The sequence below is a fragment of the Centroberyx affinis genome, unplaced genomic scaffold (assembly GCF_046629955.1).
Source record: "Centroberyx affinis isolate AG114_WGS23_722 - 3 ecotype Tasmania unplaced genomic scaffold, CSIRO-AGI_Caff_v1 ptg000358l_1, whole genome shotgun sequence".
Lineage (NCBI taxonomy): Eukaryota > Metazoa > Chordata > Actinopteri > Beryciformes > Berycidae > Centroberyx > Centroberyx affinis.
In genome coordinates this window covers 660,845-667,506 of record NW_027279029.1, presented here as the reverse complement: position 1 = coordinate 667,506, position 6,662 = coordinate 660,845, and positions in this window count along the sequence as shown.

Genomic DNA, 6,662 nt, shown 5'->3' with positions numbered 1-6,662 from the left:
CCCTCTGATTACGACTGTCACACTAGGTCTTACACCGACTGTAATGTCAGCCATTATTCGGGGCTGATATGTGCTGGCATGCTTCTCGGGGTGCTCCCCTACATTAACAAAGTCCTGTAGCACGCAGCCACCTGAGCCCTCCATGATGGGGTCATACGGGTCACAGCTCCAGCCTCTGCAGCCGTCCTCTGGAACCTGCAATCAATTCTGCAGCAAATGAAAATGACTGGGTGCTAAGGCCGGCTGGTGTGTCTATTTTTGTTTGCAGTGGAATGGGTTCAATATTCCCCTCATTGTTCACAGCTGCTATATGTTGCTTAAGCTGCGCTTTGGCCTATAGGGTTGCACGTAATATTACTTCTACTATGACTATTAGTCTAGTCTTGTTTATTTATATAGTCCTATGTCACAATGAAGTCTCAAAGGGCTTAACATGCCATCATATGTCATATGCCGTACTACATCAAATATACATACTACATATACTGTATACTGTATGTACACATCATATACATCCTATACTATGTCATATACATACTTCATATGCATCATTTACTACATTATATACATATTACATGTTATATACATACATCATACACTAGATCATATACATCATATATCGTACTACATGCAAACACTCAGGCTTCAATTCACCTGACTACTGATACTAACTAGAAAGGCACTCGGAGAGCGCAGACCTCCGCCAAGGTTCGTGCTATTATTGCTTGTTCGCGATCCGGATCCGCTCCAAAATTTAATGGGTTCTTCCTTGACCCATGCTACACCCTTTCACACAAGTTTCATGAAAATTGGGCCAGTAGTTTTTCCATAATCCTGCTAACAGACAAACAGACAAATAAACAGCACCGAAAACATAACCTCCTTGGCAGAGGTAATAATACAGTATAGGTGTACTGACATAGACAGCCTTTCAGTAATACCATTGCTATACATATCCATTGTGTCTGTTGAAAATGGCACATTTTTGTTAATAAAGATATTAGCACTGGCAGTAGAATTTTTGGGACTAATATCAATATGCCTATTCAGTAGGGCACATATTATTTTTTTTCCATTTGCTGCATCTTCTTCAGATAAATTATGAATGAGACCGAATGAATCTTGGCTAGATCAGCCAAAAAGCTCCAGTGGCTGCAGAACATTTAACTGGCCCATTGCTTCATATTACATTCTCTGCCACTACTTGGCACAAAGCTGTCCAAGACAACTCAAGCTGCTTTCATTATCATTGAAAGCCCCCCTTCCAGCTGTTTCTTATTCAGGGTTTCTAGGGTTACAGATCAAATTCAGAAAAATACTCTCTTTGGCTGAAGACGGTTGCCCATAGTCCAGTTTTTGGTCTGCTAAATGAAGACGGGGGAGGAAAAAAGTTGTTTCATTCATCGAGCATGACACTGAATGCCCGTTCTAAATAAATGCCATCCTGGAGCAATGCATCTCTCCAACATTTAACATTTGAAAGAGGATGCAACAAAAAAACGAGCTGAGCTGATGTCGAATTTCCCTCTGGCCTAATAGAATCCTAAACACACTCAATCACACGTGGGAGCAGAAAATGAGTCATGAAAACAACAGATAGGACATTTGGCTCTTCCACTCACACAGAGGCATAGGACTTGATGTCGGTGTGCAAATGTGAACTGCACCCTTTCAGCAGAACCCCCCCCACCTCCTCCATACAGCTACCTGTGTTATTATCTCCAGAGTCTGGAGTGTTCAGATTACAGGGTTTTGTGTTGGAGCTTGTAACTAGTTGGCCCAGTACATTCTTGCCTTTCACCAGTGTAGTTAGGTTGGATGACAGGAATGTGTTTGCAAGACCCTATGCAATATAAAGAGTCCAAATCAAGAATCAGATCGTATCAAGTCCAATTTGTGTCTTTATCTTCCCTGAAAATATGCGTCTGATTTTGCTGGGTTATGCAACCAACTTGTTTCCGGCACCCTCAGATTTGTCTAGTGTATTTCAATGTAGTGTTTTTACATAAGCTCATGAAAGCTGGAATGTGTGGCCAGGTGTTTCCCCCTCTCAGTAAGTATTGAAAGTCCATAAGTCAGATTTTGGCTGTAGGGCAAGAATTTCATTTCCTCAAATGATAGAAGCACCTTGACAGTTTTGTCCTTGGGGATCTAAAGAAGAAGAAGAGGAGCAGGTGGGGGTTTGGACATATTTGCCCCGCTCCTGTCCCAACAGGCCCGAGTATTTGTCAAATATAAGCTGGGCTTTTAAGTGGTCTGTAATAACAAAGGACCTTAAATCTTACCTGTCACATACTTCGGGGATGACCAAATCCCACGGTGCATGGGGTGGAAATGTGAATATCTGACACATCCGAGCTGCTACATGTTTCAGTTATCACAGACACTGCTGTGGACCGCATTGGTTCTGCCATAGATCAGAATCTGTGACACTTATTTTCCAATATCGTTGTGTAGACAGTAAAGATAAATTCTAGATAGTCTTGTTATAAAGTCCTCCTTACCATGACTTAAGAGTTTCTCCAATGGGGACAGAACAACACCCAAAAATTTTTATACTCATGTTTTTCCCTTTTTAAATTTGCTTTTTAAATTTGTAACACCATTCATACAGAACAATAACTTATGTTTCACTGATACAGAACAATAACTTCTGTTCAGATGATACAGAACAATAACTTCTGTCTCACCCTAAGAACATGATAGGCCTAGATCAGACAGGTGATTGGGTGAGTGACACCCTTCAGCCATGTTTTAACACCGAACTCTTAACAAATCTGCTGAATTTTGACTAAAGATGTAATTTCACCTTAAGGCCTCTGAATTAGATTCCTCCAGAAGGGAAAAAGGAAAAGTTTAGTTTTATAGTTTATTGGAAATATCATGCCTTGTTCCTTATAGGCCCTTGGTAGTAACTATAAAATTAATGTGCTATGCCCTAATACAGTATGGAGATGTGAAACCTATGGAATGAGGTGGATATTTGCCCATCTAAGGCTCGTTTAGAAGTAGCCGAATGCTTTTATTTTAGATCCAGGTTTATTTTAGATCCAGGTGACAGACTACAACCTCACTAAGTGGCACTAGTCGTGACTCGCGGTGAATTTCTACGCCTTCCTGATGCCGTCGTGTGGCCAATCTGACTCACAATATAACTATTCTTCTTTCAGGATCTGTGGGTGGCTGGAATCTACTGTGGTTATGTATTTCATTAAGGGGGTTATAATGGATGGCATGTCTGCGAGTTCTGCTGTTTCGCGCTCTTGTGCAGCCCTTTGAAAATGAGAGGTGACCCAATTACCTAGGTCCTCACTCTGTCACGTCGCCAAGTTGCCGGCAGCATTTTCCAATCTAATTGTTTATTTCCAGTTTATTTATTTATTTATTTATTTGCATTAAGAATAGTGTAAATGAAGGAGGGTAGTTGAGGAGATAACAACGCTAAGCTCTGGATGTGTGTGTTAGTCGGTATTTCTGGAAGAGCCCACCGGGTGCTCCGGGGGATTTGGTGCCCTGGAACATCTTTTCCCCAACCCTGGCATTTCTTCCTCATGTATTAATAATAGAGAAGAGCTGGTGATGGAGTCAGTGCACCAGCAGCATTGCAGCTCTAGAAAATGCAGCGAAACCTCATTTATCCATGTGCATGTGGAATCAACTATTCAAGTGTTCAGATAACTGAAATACAGTGCCATATTTTGTATCACTTGTATGATCCAGAATATTCTGTATTGTCTTATATGTCTGTTGATTGTAAGTTTCTCTTTTGCAACTATTAAGAAACTGGTTGCCGCCATTTTTATGCCAGTATTTGATTATGGCAGTGTTTGATATTCTCATTCCTCCACCCAGTGGCTTCCTCCTTTTTAGATTCTGCATATCATGGAGCAGATAGATAGACTTCTTCATTGGTACATTTTCATCTATAAGCCTATTCTGGGTCTGCCTCCTAACTATTTGTGTTCTTATGTGTCAAAAACGGAAATCACTGTTTACGTTCACAGGAATTGTTTTTGTTATCTGTCCCTAATGTCAGAACTGAATTGGGCAAAAGTTCCCTCTTCATGGAACCCGCTGCAAAGTGATTTTAAAGTTGAAAGAGCTGGTCTCTGTTTGTGAGATAAAAACTGATAATGAAGGATCTTGTGGCAGATTCAAGAAGGAGCCGTCTTTGCTTTGTTTAGTCAAGATTTGAATCAGTTTTGACCCAGTGAACCTGCTGATTTGATACAGGCAGAGTGGACTTATACAGACAGTTTTACTTTGTTCTCTCTTTTATGTGGTTTTGACTATAATTTGATTTCATACATTGGCTTACTTTGCGCTTTCTTCTATCTGAATTTGACTCTATTCAGACTTTGCACATTTGTCTTGATGCTGCTTTCTTGGCCAGGTTTCCGTTGAAAACGAGATTCTTAATCTAAATGGGATCAACCTGGTGAAGTGAAGGTAGAATGAAATGCATAAAATTTGCAATTAAATTGTTTTTAGTTGCATGTCTTAACATTACACTCCATCAGTGTTGCAGAATTAATAGGCTATTTTGCATTGCCATATATTTTTGCTCTTATTGGCCGATGGGTTGACCAGCTGGTTCATCCTTTTCAGGTCTGAACAAATTAAGTTGTACTGTAAGATCCAGGCACTGCACAGTGTGTGCCTTAAATCTAACAAGTAGGAAACTGCATCCTTTACGACTCAAACCCCTCACCTCTACTTTCTGACTCTTACTAATTCATTTCTGGGCAATTTCACATCATGTCAACATTGAAACCACTGAGAACATAAACAGTTCCAGCCCTGCAACATATTAAAGCTCCTCCTCCTATAAATAGCGTAAACTTCATCCGTAAACACTGACTATCAGAGCTGTCAAAGAGATACTTTAGGGCTGTATTTCAGTGCATTTACAGTTTTCTTAAGCCCTGTAAGGCCAGACAGAGTGGTGAACACCGCTAACACACACCAGACATGGGTTTTCCCCCAGGGACGACATCTGCAGCCACAAGACTTTCTCCTTACACACATGAAAATTTGTAAATCTACAGGAAATAAAGGCTATTGTGTGGGAAAGGGCACAAACACATGCCTGGAAGCACCCCTTGGTGTAATGTCTCTGCTAGCGTTTTGTAAGCTTGTTTGTGTCCTTCAGTGAATCCTGAGTTTATTGTAATGAGTGCAGTGGCATTTGCATCATCGTTTTCTCCCTCTGCACTTTCCTTTTTTTTCTTTTCTTCTCTTTTCTTCTTTGTCAAACCTGAGTGAATAAAACAGGCAATAAACTGCAGGGTTATTTGAAAACGAAATGGACTTGATTCAACATCAAACATTGTGCACTGCAGTACCTGAGAGGGGTGATGAGTGAGCAGAATGAAGAGGGGAAGGAGCGCAACATAAGGCAGAAAAACGGGGTCAGCTCCAGTTTATGTAACGCCCCTCTTCACAGTAAGCTTGAGTGCATGCAGCAGCAGCAGCGGGCTGGGCTCCCACTCATCTGCGTCGGCTATACACGCAAAGACAGTGCCCCCCCCCCCAAAGGGTCTGTCCTAAAAGGAGGGGAGCGCACATCAGGAGGAACAACAACCACAACGCTGTTGGTTAATCTTCCATCCCATCTGTTGATGGTCCCAGGCATGGAACAGGACCTTTTTGAGAGGAAAACAGGCTGTCCAGCCCGAAGGCAGGTAGATCCAGTCCATTTGTGCAATATGGCACAAACTTATGAGCCCCCCCGCCCCCCCCCCCCCCCCCCCCCCCCCCACCTCCTGCTCTTTCTCCTAGTCCTCTCAAATGCAGGAGGGAGCAACAACAACGCTACATGGATGGGTCGGTGTGGTTCACTTCAGCTCTGAATAACTCATGTTCATTCAGGCTGTCACGCCACTCATTGCCATTACCTCCCCTCCACTTCACACAAACCCCTGTGCATGCTGGAAGGGGCCGAGTGGATCAGTTCCTCTGTCACAGTGAGAGTGGTGTTTATCTAGCTGGCCTGATCACAACTGGCTTTTGGGGGAAGTGGGTGATGGAGAAGAAGAAGAAGACCATAAACCAGGGTCAGATTACATTTCCTCCACCGCTCTGCTTTCCTTACTTCAGCTCCTCTGTCTCCAGGCATGACGCCGTTTGAAGCAAAGTCATTTGCAGCCAAACTCTGCTTGATTTTGCAATCCCCTACTGGGATTTTATTAAGGTCTGATAAAGGGGGGATTGATACACAAGTCGTAATGGAGTTACAGTAAAAAGAGGAATACTCATTTCTTTCACATTTCCGTAATTCGCAGCACAGCCACTGTGCTCAGACTAGTCTCTGCATTATCTGCATGCAGAGTAACATTGTGAAATTGAATTAAACACTGAAATATTGAAAGATTATCTTAATTGAGTGCACTAACACAACTATGTGAATTCCAATGCTTATGTGAAGAAGATGTTGATTTAAACTGACAGACACACTTAACATACTGCAGACTCTCAGATGTCTGTCATTGTTCATCAGTGAAAAAATAAACAGTGTCATTAAGTCGTAGGCATATGATGCAGTAGGTCATACACTCCAGGACAAATGAGTGAGTGTGGACCGCAATGCGTAACATTTGTTTAAAAATCCTCTCAGGAACAAGTCTGAAGCAGTAATAATAGATGCCATTAAATTTATATTC